The sequence below is a fragment of the Paramormyrops kingsleyae genome, chromosome 21 (assembly GCF_048594095.1).
Source record: "Paramormyrops kingsleyae isolate MSU_618 chromosome 21, PKINGS_0.4, whole genome shotgun sequence".
NCBI classification, from domain to species: Eukaryota; Metazoa; Chordata; class Actinopteri; order Osteoglossiformes; family Mormyridae; genus Paramormyrops; species Paramormyrops kingsleyae.
The window spans coordinates 2567440-2582993 of NC_132817.1; the positions used below are offsets into that span (position 1 = coordinate 2567440).

The window sequence follows — 15554 nt, forward strand, 5'->3', positions numbered from 1 at the left end:
ACCGACATGATCTCCCCATGTCCTCCTGCAGTGCAAAGTCATGCTCATTGGTGTGTCTAATCTTCATATAGTTGTATATAAATGTCTATATGCCTAGTCAGGGTGAAGGCCTGCCTTGTGCTCTGTTGCCCCCCCCCCGTCCATCAATCTGGATTGATGGATGGATCGGTAGATGGCTGGTTCGTTTCAGTTTCAAATTGCAGTTAATTTGTCTCCACTTGGTGGCAGCAAAGTACCGGGTTACATTTTAACAACACCGAGATGCTCAGCAACGCATTAGTCTGTTCTGTCAGCTATTCTGCATTCAAGGCAGTTTATTGGTCCGAAATGATTGTGGTCAAATACGTTTAACCGCCATGACGGGCTTACGTGAGACTCAATAAAAACCCAGAGGATGACTGACCAATTTGTATTGCATCATTATCAATACACAAATGTGAAGTTAATTAAGGATGAAATGAATAGATATCAAATATACCCAGATAGCAAAATTCTTTTGGGCCAGATCTGGCCCACACTATTTATTTTCCTTTGGCCCAGATACCGCAAAGAATGACGGCCCTGTGACGGCCCAGACCTGGATTTTCTGATTTGGGCCATAACAGGCCCAGTGACGGCCCAGACATGGTTCTTCCTGATTTGGGCCATAACAGGCCCAGTGACGGCCCAGACATGGTTCTTCCTGATTTGGGCCATAACAGGCCCAGTGACGGCCCAGACATGGATTTTCTGATTTGGGCCATAACAGGCCCAGTGATGGCCCAGACATGGTTCTACCTGATTTGGGCTACAACAGACCCAGTGACGGCCCAGACATGGATTTTCTGATTTGGGCCATAACAGGCCCAGTGATGGCCCAGACATGGTTCTACCTGATTTGGGCCATAACAGGCCCAGTGACATCATAAAGCACAATGGATACACAATTGATATCAATAAAGTTTATTTTTACTTTTACTATAAACAACATATAAATGCTTTTCAACAAACCACTGATTGATATTTAATTACACTTTACTTTGTAACATCAACAGACAGATGAGGCGTTTAAAGCACTTCACAACATACAAAATATCTAAGAACATGGCCCTGTAAAACTGGTTAATAAAATGTGAAATTTGGGTGGTCAAAAACACACACAAAAAAATCCAAATACAAAACAAGTAAATACATCACAAACAATGGAATTAAGTGTCATTTGCCCTTTTTGCATGTTCCTTCATTCCTCCATCCCTGTCAGGTGCCAACTGAAGCCATCTTTGAATGTTTTTCTCTGCCTCCTGGTCCGTTGCACTCCTAGTTAAGGAATTTTGCAGCCACAACACACAACACAAAACTATTAATGCCACCTGCTTCTAAGGCATAGAACATAAATCATACCATCAAGATCAAGACAGCACCCAACATTTATAGTATAAAACAATTCCAAAACACATACAGTAGTACACAAATAAGGAGATATGAATCATTATGTCCATGACAGAATATCATGAACAAGTAAACAATATTTAAACAGGGTTGTTAATTTCACCATTTAATTCACAACACGTCAAAGTTGTATGCATATATGTATGCAATCTGAAATGTAATATCTGTTCTGATCTGACATAAAAAACACTCATTGCTGAACTGTAACTGTCCAGAAGGCTGCTATATCCAATACTGCACAGAATATATGATTGTTCCATATGAATTTCATCCCTGTTTTTTTTTTACTGTGACTTTAATATGACACACAACTTTACCAACTTATGATCATGCATAACTGATAAATCTGTCGATTGATCAATTAGACGCATATATATATATATATATACTCACCTAAAGGATTATTAGGAATACCTGTTCAATTTCTCATTAATGCAATTATCTAATCAACCAATCACATGGCAGTTGCTTCAATGCATTTAGGGGTGTGGTCCTGGTCAAGACAATCTCCTGAACTCCAAACTGAATGTCAGAATGGGAAAGAAAGGTGATTTAAGCAATTTTGAGCGTGGCATGGTTGTTGGTGCCAGACGGGCCGGTCTGAGTATTTCACAATCTGCTCAGTTACTGGGATTTTCACACACAACCATTTCTAGGGTTTACAAAGAATGGTGTGCAAAGGGAAAAACATCCAGTATGCGGCAGTCCTGTGGGCGAAAATGCCTTGTTGATGCTAGAGGTCAGAGGAGAATGGGCCGACTGATTCAAGCTGATAGAAGAGCAACTTTGACTGAAATAACCACTCGTTACAACCGAGGTATGCAGCAAAGCATTTGTGAAGCCACAACACGCACAACCTTGAGGCGGATGGGCTACAACAGCAGAAGACCCCACCGGGTACCACTCATCTCCACTACAAATAGGAAAAAGAGGCTACAATTTGCACGAGCTCACCAAAATTGGACAGTTGAAGACTGGAAAAATGTTGCCTGGTCTGATGAGTCTCGATTTCTGTTGAGACATTCAAATGGTAGAGTCAGAATTTGGCGTAAACAGAATGAGAACATGGATCCATCATGCCTTGTTACCACTGTGCAGGCTGGTGGTGGTGGTGTAATGGTGTGGGGGATGTTTTCTTGGCACACTTTAGGCCCCTTAGTGCCAATTGGGCATCGTTTAAATGCCACGGCCTACCTGAGCATTGTTTCTGACCATGTCCATCCCTTTATGACCACCATGTACCCATCCTCTGATGGCTACTTTCAGCAGGATAATGCACCATGTCACAAAGCTCGAATCATTTCAAATTGGTTTCTTGAACATGACAATGAGTTCACTGTACTACAATGGCCCCCACAGTCACCAGATCTCAACCCAATAGAGCATCTTTGGGATGTGGTGGAACGGGAGCTTCGTGCCCTGGATGTGCATCCCACAAATCTCCTTCAACTGCAAGATGCTATCCTATCAATATGGGCCAACATTTCTAAAGAATGCTTCCAGCACCTTGTTGAATCAATGCCACGTAGAATTAAGGCAGTTCTGAAGGTGAAAGGGGGTCAAACACCGTATTAGTATGGTGTTCCTAATAATCCTTTAGGTGAGTGTATATATATAAGGATATATTTCCATCACTAGGAATTAAATGCACAAAGTCGTAAATTGGAACTTGCGGTGCTCATTTTTAACCAAACAAGTTTCAGATATCACCAGCAACAAAGGAGCAGTGGACTGAAGTGACATGTCCCCCATGAAAAGAAAAAAATTGAAGGTGCAGGTTTGGATTAGCTGTGGCGCGAGCTTTATCACTTCTCAGACAGAGAAATGTCGTTTGGCGTGGGAGATTGTTGTGTTAAATGCGTGTGTCCCACACACAATACGTGAGACTTGAGAGCTCTGCAGATGTAATCTAACGTTAAACATCTGATTTAAACTCGAGAGCCCTGTATTTAATATTATGTCAAGGCGTGTGACTTGTTTGAACCGACTTTTTAAAATGAACGATCATTCCCAACATACCGTTCCGACAGAATCTTAAGCTAAAATCTCTGACTAAAAAGGTTAAATGGAACTTTAAAAGTAACTGAAATATTTCACTTACCACAATTCGCTCGTTATTATTCAAACTGAATCAGCCATCTAAAGTCGATCGACGCCGTCAACAGCCTCAAAGTCCGGTGAAGTTGCAGTGACGTCTAAAGGACATTGATTGGTCTAAACTGAAACGTTAACGCCCACTTATTTCAGGATTGGTTGTTCAGCGTAGATGATCAAATACCGAACGGTCAATAGAAAAGCCCTATACACAAAGTATTCCAAACGGGTTTATATTTTTAAAAGACAAGATTTTAGAGAAGATAAATTAATGTTTTCATTTGTTTTTACTTTTCCTTTTTTAAGTAAACATGTCAGATGAAAATTAATGATTGACGATATACCGTAGTTAACAAAAATATCCAATAAGTTTTAATGGTTTTCCAATGTTAAACAAAAAAATTATCATATCAGTGGGACTGTACTATGTCAACAGCTGGTGCTTGGAGTCTTTTTGTATGTCAGCCATTGGCCCTTTATTGTGTTTCTCATGATCTTTAGTATAGGCTTTATCCCAAACAGACAGTGGTTATGATATAATAGAGAGCAGAGCCTTCAGCCACAATTTTATGCCAGATGAGGGTCAGGTATGGGACAAAGCATTACCAATGCTCGAACAGACCCAGGTGACATCTTGCAGATTTACATATACAACATAATGAAATGAGAACCTCATATATATTGCCTTAGAAAAGGTGCAACGAGAATGATTCCTGGTCTTAGAGGAATGTCTTATGAGGAGAGGTTAGCGGAAGTGAATCTGTTTAGCCTTGAGCAAAGGAGACTAAGGGGGGATATGATTCAGGTCTATAAGATTCTAACGGGTCTGGATGCTGTTCAGCCAAATGACTATTTCAGTATTAGTCTAAATATTAGAACTCGTGGCCATAAGTGGAAATTAGCGGGAGAACATGTTAAAACAAATTTGAGGAAGCCCTTCTTTACACAGCGTGTAGTTAGAGTATGGAATATTCTTCCTGCTAGTGTAACGGAAGCTAAAACCATGGGTTCCTTTAAATCCGAGCTAGATAAGATTTTAACAACTCTGAGCTATTAGTTAAGTTCTCCCCAAACGAGCTTGATGGGCCGAATGGCCTCCTCTCGTTTGTAAATTTCTTATGTTCTTATAGACTAAGACCAGGGGTCACCTTTTTGAAACTGGGAGCTACTTCACGGGTACTGAGCCTTACGAAGGGCTACCATGCAGTTTGATACATTTTTCTTAAATCATGTATAATAAACGCGTTTTAAATGCTTTCTTTTAGATATTGCCATTTTCAAATCTATATAAATGCAAATGTGATTAAAGAAGAATATCAACAGGATAAAATTAAATTTTAGACGCCATGCTCAATGGTGAGTTGTGCTATTTTTAGAACAGTCACCGTGGGCATCTCATGTGGTCCTTGGGGGCGCCCTGGTGCCCACGGGCACCATGTTGGTGACCCCTCCTATAGACTGTAGTCAGAATGATCTTCCATGTTAAGACTAGTTCTGGTTCGAATTTTTTTGAGAATATTTATCTGACATCAGGCCAGAATTTTACGCCAGGTGAGGGCTAGGTACGACACAAATCATGTTACCAATGCTGAAATGGATGACTGTCAGCCAAAGTCGTCCGACACGCAAAATGCCGACTGTCAGCCAGAATCATTCGCCGCGCTCAGAACGGTTCTGGCCCAGATTAAAAATGCCGACAGTCAGCCAGAAACGCTCGCCACGCTCATAACGGTTCTGGCCCAGATTAAAAATGCCGACAGTCAGCCAGAAACGCTCGCCGTGCTCAGAACGGTTCTGGCCCAGATTAAAAATGCCGACAGTCAGCCAGAATCGCTCGCCGCGCTCAGAACGGTTCTGGCCCAGATTAAAAATGCCGACAGTCAGCCAGAAACGCTCGCCGTGCTCAGAACGGTTCTGGCCCAGATTAAAAATGCCGACAGTCAGCCAGAATCGCTCGCCGTGCTCAGAATGGTTCTGGCCCAGATTAAAAATGCCGACAGTCAGCCAGAATCGCTCGCCGTGCTCAGAATGGTTCTGGCCCAGATTAAAAATGCCGACAGTCAGCCAGAATCGCTCGCCGTGCTCAGAATGGTTCTGGCCCAGATTAAAAATGCCGACAGTCAGCCAGAATCGCTCGCCGTGCTCAGAATGGTTCTGGCCCAGATTAAAAATGCCGACAGTCAGCCAGAATCGCTCGCCGTGCTCAGAATGGTTCTGGCCCAGATTAAAAATGCCGACAGTCAGCCAGAATCGTCGCCGTGCTAGGCCCACAATCGGCCCGCAATTTTTTACCGTTGCTGACAGTGAACCGAATGTGCCACAACTCAGCGAGAATCGGCCCACATGTGCTTGCTAACTGGGCAGCAGTGCCGGCTTGACGCCAGATCTGGGCCAGACCTGTCTTCTATGTGCCTGGGCCACATAGACCAAACCACAATCGGGCCACATCTGGCATGCCATAATGTAAACAGTGCCATCATTGCCAGACCTGGCCCATATCTGGTTGACATACCACTTGCCATGCCAGAACTCAGCCAGCAATGCCGGCTTGACGCCAGATCTGGGCCAGACCTGTCTGCTATGTGGGATAGGTGCATTAACCCAAAGACAAAGAACGTAGCTGGCGATAACAATTAACCTTTGTGTGTGATTTAAGGCGATGTGTTAAACAGGTACCGTGTGATGTAGCACATAAACATCGAGGTGTAGCATAAATAAATAGTATAATTCAGGGTTATGGGAAACATGAAACAACAACTCATGCATACCTAAAATAAAGATTAAAGCCAGGTAAACAAGCTATGCTAATTTTGAGGGGCACAGCAGGCTTGCGGCATCCCGCAAACAAAGGAGAACAAAGCGCGATCCGGAGCGCAGCCCAGGCGGGGGACGGACTGTCAGCGGCAGCAGGCAGGTGCCGCGCGTGCAGGAAGATTCAGGGGATGGGACGGAGGAGAGTAGCAGGCCGGGCCGTAACGTAACTCCATGTCGATTACAGGTCATCGTTACAGATATGTTTACTAATCTGACATGCTGTTCATCCCGACTCTGCGGCTGCAGTGACAGCGTTGCGGCACAGACGAGCCGTGTAGCTCTTCCCGACGCGGGTCTGGGGTTATCAGAAACAGCGAAGAACACACCGTCGAACAAGCAGACGATTCTGATAAGAAATAGATGAGGAGTATCTCTGCCACCTCCACAGTCTTCCAGTTTTCCTGGGTACTGAAGAGGGAGGAGCCATGGGAGCAGGACCTTCCTGTCTACAGGATTATCTCAGCAGACCTCTGGAAATCACGGCAATGCCATCATGACATTTACTCTCAGTGCTGTGAGGGAGCAGAGGGTGCTCCTGCGTACACACTCTCAATGGTGTGAGGGAGCAGAGGGTACTCCTCCGTACACACTCCCAATGGCGTGAGGGAGCAGAGGGTGCTCCTCCATACACACTCCTAGTACCATGAGGGAGCAGAGGGTGCTCCTCCATACACACTCCCGATGGCATAAGGGAGCAGAGGGTGCTCCTGCATTGTACACTCTCCCGATGGCGTGAGGGAGCAGAGGGTGCTCCTCCATACACACTCCTAGTACCATGAGGGAGCAGAGGGTGCTCCTCCATACACACTCCCGATGGCATAAGGGAGCAGAGGGTGCTCCTGCATTGTACACTCTCCCGATGGCGTGAGGGAGCAGAGGGTGCTCCTCCATACACACTCCTAGTACCATGAGGGAGCAGAGGGTGCTCCTCCATACACACTCCCGATGGCATAAGGGAGCAGAGGGTGCTCCTGCATTGTACACTCTCCCGATGGCGTGAGGGAGCAGAGGGTGCTCCTCCATACACACTCCCAATGGCATAAGGGAGCAGAGGGTGCTCCTGCATTGTACACACTCCCGATGGCGTGAGGGAGCAGAGGGTGCTCCTCCATACACACTCCTAGTACCATGAGGGAGCAGAGGGTGCTCCTCCATACACACTCCCGATGGCATAAGGGAGCAGAGGGTGCTCCTGCATTGTACACTCTCCCGATGGCGTGAGGGAGCAGAGGGTGCTCCTCCATACACACTCCTAGTACCATGAGGGAGCAGAGGGTGCTCCTCCATACACACTCCCGATGGCATAAGGGAGCAGAGGGTGCTCCTGCATTGTACACTCTCCCGATGGCGTGAGGGAGCAGAGGGTGCTCCTCCATACACACTCCCGATGGCATAAGGGAGCAGAGGGTGCTCCTGCATTGTACACTCTCCCGATGGCGTGAGGGAGCAGAGGGTGCTCCTCCATACACACTCCCGATGGCATAAGGGAGCAGAGGGTGCTCCTGCATTGTACACTCTCCCGATGGCGTGAGGGAGCAGAGGGTGCTCCTCCATACACACTCCTAGTACCATGAGGGAGCAGAGGGTGCTCCTCCATACACACTCCCGATGGCATAAGGGAGCAGAGGGTGCTCCTGCATTGTACACTCTCCCGATGGCGTGAGGGAGCAGAGGGTGCTCCTCCATACACACTCCTAGTACCATGAGGGAGCAGAGGGTGCTCCTCCATACACACTCCCGATGGCATAAGGGAGCAGAGGGTGCTCCTGCATTGTACACTCTCCCGATGGCGTGAGGGAGCAGAGGGTGCTCCTCCATACACACTCCTAGTACCATGAGGGAGCAGAGGGTGCTCCTCCATACACACTCCCGATGACATAAGGGAGCAGAGGGTGCTCCTGCATTGTACACTCTCCCGATGGCATAAGGGAGCAGAGGGTGCTCCTGCATTGTACACTCTCCCGATGGCGTGAGGGAGCAGAGGGTGCTCCTCCATACACACTCCTAGTACCATGAGGGAGCAGAGGGTGCTCCTCCATACACACTCCCGATGGCATAAGGGAGCAGAGGGTGCTCCTGCATTGTACACTCTCCCGATGGCGTGAGGGAGCAGAGGGTGCTCCTCCATACACACTCCTAGTACCATGAGGGAGCAGAGGGCACTCCTGCATACACACTTCAAGGGCAGTGGTCTCGCTGGAAAGAGACACCGCCGCTTCAATCTCACATTATTTAATCAGTACCCTCATGCAGAAATGGATGCTTGCTATCAGAAAGGTAACACTGACCATAAATAATAACAGGATATGATAGGAGTGCAGATTGAAATGCTACATTTATATTTACAAGGTTGGACATTCAAAGCTACACTGTAACGTTAATGTAATTCATATCATTTAATATAAAACTGATATAAAAAAAGATACTGTCAAGGCAATAAAACATCTCTGTAAAAGTCAGAGTAAAATTAAAAGTATAACTAGTAGAACTAAATATATTAATTCATTCACATTTGAAAGCACATTGGATACAGTGGTTATTTTCATTACAGTCATCAGCTACAATAGGCTTAGCAATGATGTCTAACTGTACACTGGATACACTGGTTTCTTATAAGCTTTTGCAGTTACATTAGGTCATTTTGTAGCAGAAATGTGTTGTTTTGCAAGGTGAAAACAAAAAAGCTGAGAAAGCTCCAGAGTGTTGTTCATGATAGTTTGTTTTTCTGAAATGAAGCGGTCATTGAGGTCAGAGGTCAAGGCCCGTGTTGTAGTGTCTCTCTGAGCCGGCTGGAGCACCCGTGGGGGCTCGGGATTGTGCGAAAGCAGGACGCCAAGGTTCGAATGAGCTGCTCACGCATGTTTTTGACACATTGGTGGCTGTTTTCCTAAGACATTCAAAGTCAGCTGGCACACAGGCACACAATACGAAAACGCAGGACGCGCTTCTGGAAAGTGATTAATAAAGGCTTCAGGAAGCAGTTTGTCTCTCTTTCGCTGTTCATTATCGTTGTGAGGTGCTTGCTGGTGCAGTATAAATGACCCCCCCCCCATTTCAGTAACTTCTGAAGAACATGATTGATGTGCCAGTATAAATGTGCAATGCTTGCGGCGTGCATAAGCCAACAGGGAAAAGAACATGACAGAATAATGATAGTACAAAGCATCACTGAGGGGAACACAGCTGAAGACGCTGTCAGAGAACGTAATGACGGTGAATCCCTGGGGGGGGGGTCGCGTTATGGTAAACAAACGGCAGTATATTCATGCGGCTGCATAACGACTTCGGGGGCTTCCTGGACGGGTGGACGGCATAGCACATCTCCTTCGGGAAAGGGAGAGAAGACGATGAAGGGAGCCTCAAACGACGCACTCAGTCAATAGGCGGGAGACTCTGGGTCAGAGCCCGAAGCATCATTATCTTTTATGAAGGGGGAGATCGTTAATGAGCCACTCTGCCAAAACACTGACGGAGCCATTAAATCCCCAAGCAGCGCTAAGGCTGCACCAGCAGTCAGCCAGAGACACCGCCGCACATTTTAGCATTTACCTCCATTATCTCCCTGTAGTGCCTGAGAGTGGCGGCGATGCTCTGCATTGTCGCGGATGAATGTGCCATGTAGGATCCACCCTGCTGACCAGGAATAAAGCTGCAATCAGTTTTATTACCGTAGTCAGCAGTTTAAATTAATTACACGTTAATTTTAAATGAGAGCAATTTCTGTTGAAATGGAGATGATTAAACATAAAAAATATTTTTTTGTATAATTATTTGGAAGAAAATTTGATTTATTACATATTGATGTGTTCATTCTGTCATATACTTTATTTAGCAACTAAGTTATATGAAAAGTTGACCTTTTTGAACATGTTAAGTGAGATTAAGCATCTGTGATCTTGTATTCAGATATTTCTGGATCTTAAGCACAACAAGCACAGGTGCAAGTAGAAATACTGTCCTGCGAATCACAGCAGTTACTTGTGGCAAGAAGACAAGGCAGGAGAAAGATAAACTGATGACGCTTAAATATTTATTCAAATGTCCCATGGCAATTCACTACAACCACCGTATCTCAGCATTGGGGACCATTGCAGAGTTAAGGCCTGCCCCTGCCGTGGGGACCAGTGTGAATTATGGCCTGCCTGTGCCATGGGGATCAGTGCAGCGTTACGGCTTACCTGCACTGTGGGGACCAGTGTGAGTTATGGCCTGACTGCACCATGGGGACCAGTGCAGAATTATGACCTACCTGCACTGTGGGGACCAGTGCAGAGTTACAGCCTTCCTCCACCATAGGGACCAGTGCGGAGTTCCAACCTGCATGAGTTATTGGGACAAGTGTTGAGTTCTGGCGTGCCTGCACCATGGGGACCAGTGAGGAGTTAGGGCCTTCCTGTGCCATGGAAATCTGTGTGGAATTATGGCCTGCCTCTGCTATAGGGGGCACTGCAGAGTTCTGGCATGCTTGTGCCATGGTATCCAGTGTAGAGTTAGGGCCTGCTTCCACCTTAGGGACCAGTGTGGAGTTCCTGCCTCCCTATTGCATGGGGACCAGTGTGGAGGTAAGGCTTGCCTGTGCCATTGGAACCAGTGTGGAGTTACGGCCTGCCTGTACTGTTGGGACCAGTGTGGAGTTACGGCCTGCCTGTACTGTTGGGACCAGTGTGGAGTTACGGCCTGCCTGTAATGTTGGGACCAGTGTGGAGTTACGGCCTGCCTGTACTGTTGGGACCAGTGTGGAGTTACGGCCTGCCTGTACTGTTGGGACCAGTGTGGAGTTACGGCCTGCCTGTACTGTTGGGACCAGTGTGGAGTTACGGCCTGCCTGTACTGTTGGGACCAGTGTGGAGTTACGGCCTGCCTGTACTGTTGGGACCAGTGTGGAGTTACGGCCTGCCTGTACTGTTGGGACCAGTGTTACCGCCTGCCTGCACATTTTCAAATAGAACCCAAAATGGCTCTTAGCATTGGATGCTGATGACTGGGCAGGCAGGTGAGGAATTCCATCGGCAGGATGGAGGGATGTTGCGCTTCAGCAGCAAGCAGGAGAGCACAGGCAGGTATGTAGTCAGCCTGGGTGGGCAGGCAGGGGACTCTGCCCACCATCATTTCACACATTCTCTGATTCCCCTGAAGCTCCTTTGTACACATGGGAGCCCCAGCGTTTTCCCAGAAGCTCCTCCTGCTTTGCTTGCTCTCTGGGGGGGGTCAGCTCAGACAGGGTTACAGCGTGCACCCTCCCTGCAGCATGTCACAAAGGCTGCTGGGTGTTTGTCAGGCGAGTCCCCCCCCTCCTCCCCTGCAGTGTCTCAGCCGCCATTCTTATCTAAAATTACGTGAGGTGTGTTAGAACTCATTTTCCTTTCAAGCTGGACTTCCCTACAGAATACGTCCATGTATTTTACCACAGCAGATGGAAACGAGCTTTATTGTGAAAGGCCACTGTGAATATAAGTGATTTGTGCGAAAGTGACATGATCTTGTGAATGTAACAGCAGAGCTGGTGAAAATGGCCAATGCTTCAAGTGCTGAAAAATATCACACCGGCTGTTCTGCCTGTATTCAAGCTAAAGGAATATTTATGCACAGCTGTTATATTGATTAGGTAACTGGTAATTACAAAAATGTAAAAACAACAATAAGCGATTCCAGCTATAGGGCTCTTTGAGTGTGTGAACCGTATGCTGAACACTGATGAGTTCCTGTACTCTGTGCTAAGCACTGATAACTTACTACACTCTATGCTAAACACTGATGACTTCCTGCATGCTGTGTTATACAGTATTGACTTACTGTACTCTGCACTAAACACCAATGACTTCTTGTATGCTGTTAAAAACTAATGCCTTCCTGTATTCTGTGCTAAACACATTTGACTTCCTGTATGCTGTGCTAAATACTGTTGACTTCCTGTATGCTGTTCTAAACACATTCAACTGCCTGTATGCTGTGTTATACAGTGTTGACTTACTGTACTCTGCGCTAAACAGGATTTACTTTCTGTATGCTGTGTTAAAAACTGATGCCTTCCTGTATTCTGTGCTAAACACTGTTGACTTCCTGTATGCTGTGTTATACAGTGTTGACTTACTGTACTCTGCGCTAAACAGGATTTACTTTCTGTATGCTGTGTTAAAAACTGATGCCTTCCTGTATTCTGTGCTAAACACTGTTGACTTCCTGTATGCTGTGTTATACAGTGTTGACTTACTGTACTCTGCGCTAAACAGGATTTACTTTCTGTATGCTGTGTTAAAAACTGATGCCTTCCTGTATTCTGTGCTAAACACTGTTGACTTCCTGTATGCTGTGCTAAACACTGTTGACTTCCTGTATGCTGTGCTAAACACTGTTGACTTCCTGTATGCTGTGCTAAACACTGTTGACTTCCTGTATGCTGTGCTAAACACTGTTGACTTCCTGTATGCTGTGCTAAACACTGTTGACTTCCTGTATGCTGTGCTAAACACTGTTGACTTCCTGTATGCTGTGCTAAACACTGTTGACTTCCTGTATGCTGTGCTAAACACTGTTGACTTCCTGTATGCTGTGCTAAACACTGTTGACTTCCTGTATGCTGTGCTAAACACTGTTGACTTCCTATATGCTGTGCTAAATGCTAAATGTCATTGAGAACTGGAATGATGAGACACCATCTGCTTTACATGAAACAAATAAGACATAATTATATAAATGGACAGATGAATGGGTGAACAGAGACTCTGTACCTGTTACAGAAGGCTTCAGTGACTTGTGATGGAGCACTGTACCCTGACACTTTCGTTTAATATCCTACTAAACTGTCCTCTCTCTCTCTGGTTGATGGCACTCATGTGTTCTTCAAAGCAGTGAACATCTGTCTTCTGACAGACTCTGTTGTTTCATTAGGATTCAGTCGACTGTATAGGAAACGTCGGCCTGTTCCCAGGGCCCTGATAACGTGGGGTGTGAAGAGAGAGACAACGCCACCCGCTGGCTAACCCATTATGAAAGCATTAAAAGCAGGCTCATGGTACTACTTTGAATTTGCTCAACATTTTACCCCCTGGAAGCAGACATTATGAGGTATCAGCGAGTGCAGTACTAGGGAGACTTTAAATACCCCACAAGCCTCTGGGATATTAGTGCCATAAGAGTGATGTCCATGGGCCCCAGTACATTCCCAACATGCTTTGCTGCTTCCAGTGAGCTTCTGTTGTCGACATATGTGTTCGTTTTCCTCTCAGAACTCGGAAATTCCGAGTTGAGTGACATCACGTCTGACAATCTCCCTTTCGAGCTACCACATCTCGGAACAAACATGGCTGCCTCCATGAACACGTTGCTGTGTGTTGTTGCTTTATGATTTTAGCAGATTTGGAGTGAGATTAATTTTTTCCGAGAGACAAATAAACAACACTGAACTAGTCAAACCACATTAAAAGCTTTATAAAATATTTTAGTACATTAATAGCGATATTCTGTTTTCGAGAGGCAAACTACAAACAAACAAAAGACACCAACAAGTCTGGTAAAAATTTGATATTGCATGCTTGGATACTGTTTATGGTCATGATATGGTATTCATGAAGGGGAAACTCGGACAATTCATGGTGCGTTCGATTATTTCTCTCCAAGTCGGAACATCACGAAACGTCACGAAAAACATCACTTCCTGTCAGAAATACGCCTCTTTTATGACGTTGATGTTGGACAGAATTTTCTTTTCCCCTGCGACGTAATTTCAACATGGTGGCTTACACACTCAACAGGAATTCTATTTAATAAATCTTTAAAAATGTTTATTTTGTTAAATGTATTAATAGTTATAAATGCAATTGCACGTGTTCGATTCAGAGAATACCATATCATGACCGTAAACAGTATACAGGCATGCAATATGAGTTTTTTTATGAGTTGACTTGTTAGTGTCTTTGGTTTGTTTGTAGTTTGCTTGCCTCTCGAAAAAAGAATATCGCTATGAATGTACTAAAATATTTTATAAAGCTTTTAATGTGGTTTGACTAGTTCGTGATTCTTGTTTATTTGTCTCTCGGAAAAAAATTAATCTCACTCCAAATCTGCTAAAATCATAAAGCAACAACACACAGCAGCGTGTTCATGGAGGCAGCCATGTTTGTTCCGAGATGTGGTAGCTCGAACGGGAGATTGTCGGACGTGATGTCACTCAACTCGGAATTTTCGAGTTCCGAAAGAAAAACGAATGCACCATGAGAGCTCTCAGTCCTGAATGCATCGCTGCCTTTTACTGCATGTCAAGGTGATGATATACATAGCAACTTCTTGAGCAACAGTGCTCAGCAACTTTCTCACTGATAATGAACAACAAATTTCCACCTGGACAATTTTAATCTCAACCGTCAACTTTTTGAGATCTTCCAATCAGAATGGTAGCAGCCAATCACGTGACCTACTTGTAGCGCCAGACAAATTCAACAAAAATAGCGGGCTCTCAGCAGCAGTGGAGCAAGGAGATTTGCTTCATTTATCGCTTAAAATACCAACAGATGTCTGATTTTATGTGATCAGGATGTAATTTAGACATTCAGTATTTTTAAACCTCTGCAGTCGGCAATGCTACATGAAGGATAAAACCGAAATCTCTCCAAACCGTTTTAAAAGGCGAGTTTTGTCCTAGAACATAAAATACCCCCAGAAACCTTGAACGCTCTACTTTTCAAATATATATAGGTAGCAACAAAATATGTTTTAGATCTTTGTGAGGGGAATAAAGAACAACAGTCACTGAGTCGGGAAGCAGCGCTGATCCGTGATCGCCCACCTACTGGCAAGTAGCGCTATTCATATGATAATGATGCGATAATCCCGCAGCCGTTACTGGGTCAAGAAAACATGCGAAAACTGCCAAAAACAGGAGCACATGTCTGGGTTTTGTTTACACTGACTGAGGAGCTGCAGCCTTTTATTTTGTGACGTGGGATAGATTTCACTGAGGAAACACGACTATAATACGTCTGTTCATGATAGGATAACCGCGAACAGAGTTGGGTAATATAGGTCCAGAGAGTAAAAGTCCAGACCTGGATTTTGTTTCAACTAAGAAGTTGTGTAGTCTGTGACTGTGACTCTTTATGCTCAACTGGTTGGTTGAAACAAAATCTTGGTTTGGACTTTTACTCTCTGGCCCTGACTTACCCAACTCTGACTACGAATTCGAGTAAGCAGTAAATTTGGTTATATTTTATTGTGGTGTGCTG

At 45.2% G+C, this 15554-nt stretch overlaps 1 protein-coding gene and 1 long non-coding RNA gene across 4 annotated transcripts in view; one reads left to right on the forward strand and one right to left on the reverse strand.

The window, feature by feature from the left end:
• Positions 1-926: 926 nt before the first annotated feature.
• On the reverse strand, positions 927-3874 carry LOC140581519 (uncharacterized). Its single transcript, XR_011984613.1, has 2 exons — positions 3530-3874; positions 927-1296 (listed from the first exon to the last, which is right to left on the reverse strand). It is a non-coding gene; the product is annotated as an uncharacterized lncRNA (long non-coding RNA).
• Positions 3875-14765: 10891 nt separating this feature from the next.
• The window catches only part of st6galnac3 (ST6 (alpha-N-acetyl-neuraminyl-2,3-beta-galactosyl-1,3)-N-acetylgalactosaminide alpha-2,6-sialyltransferase 3), a 52959-nt gene continuing 52170 nt past the window's right edge, over positions 14766-15554 (forward strand). For all 3 annotated transcript variants that reach the window (XM_072704382.1, XM_072704380.1, XM_072704381.1), the window contains exon 1: positions 14766-14958. The gene's annotated coding sequence lies outside the window, so the exon portion shown is untranslated. The remainder of the gene's footprint in view (positions 14959-15554) is intronic.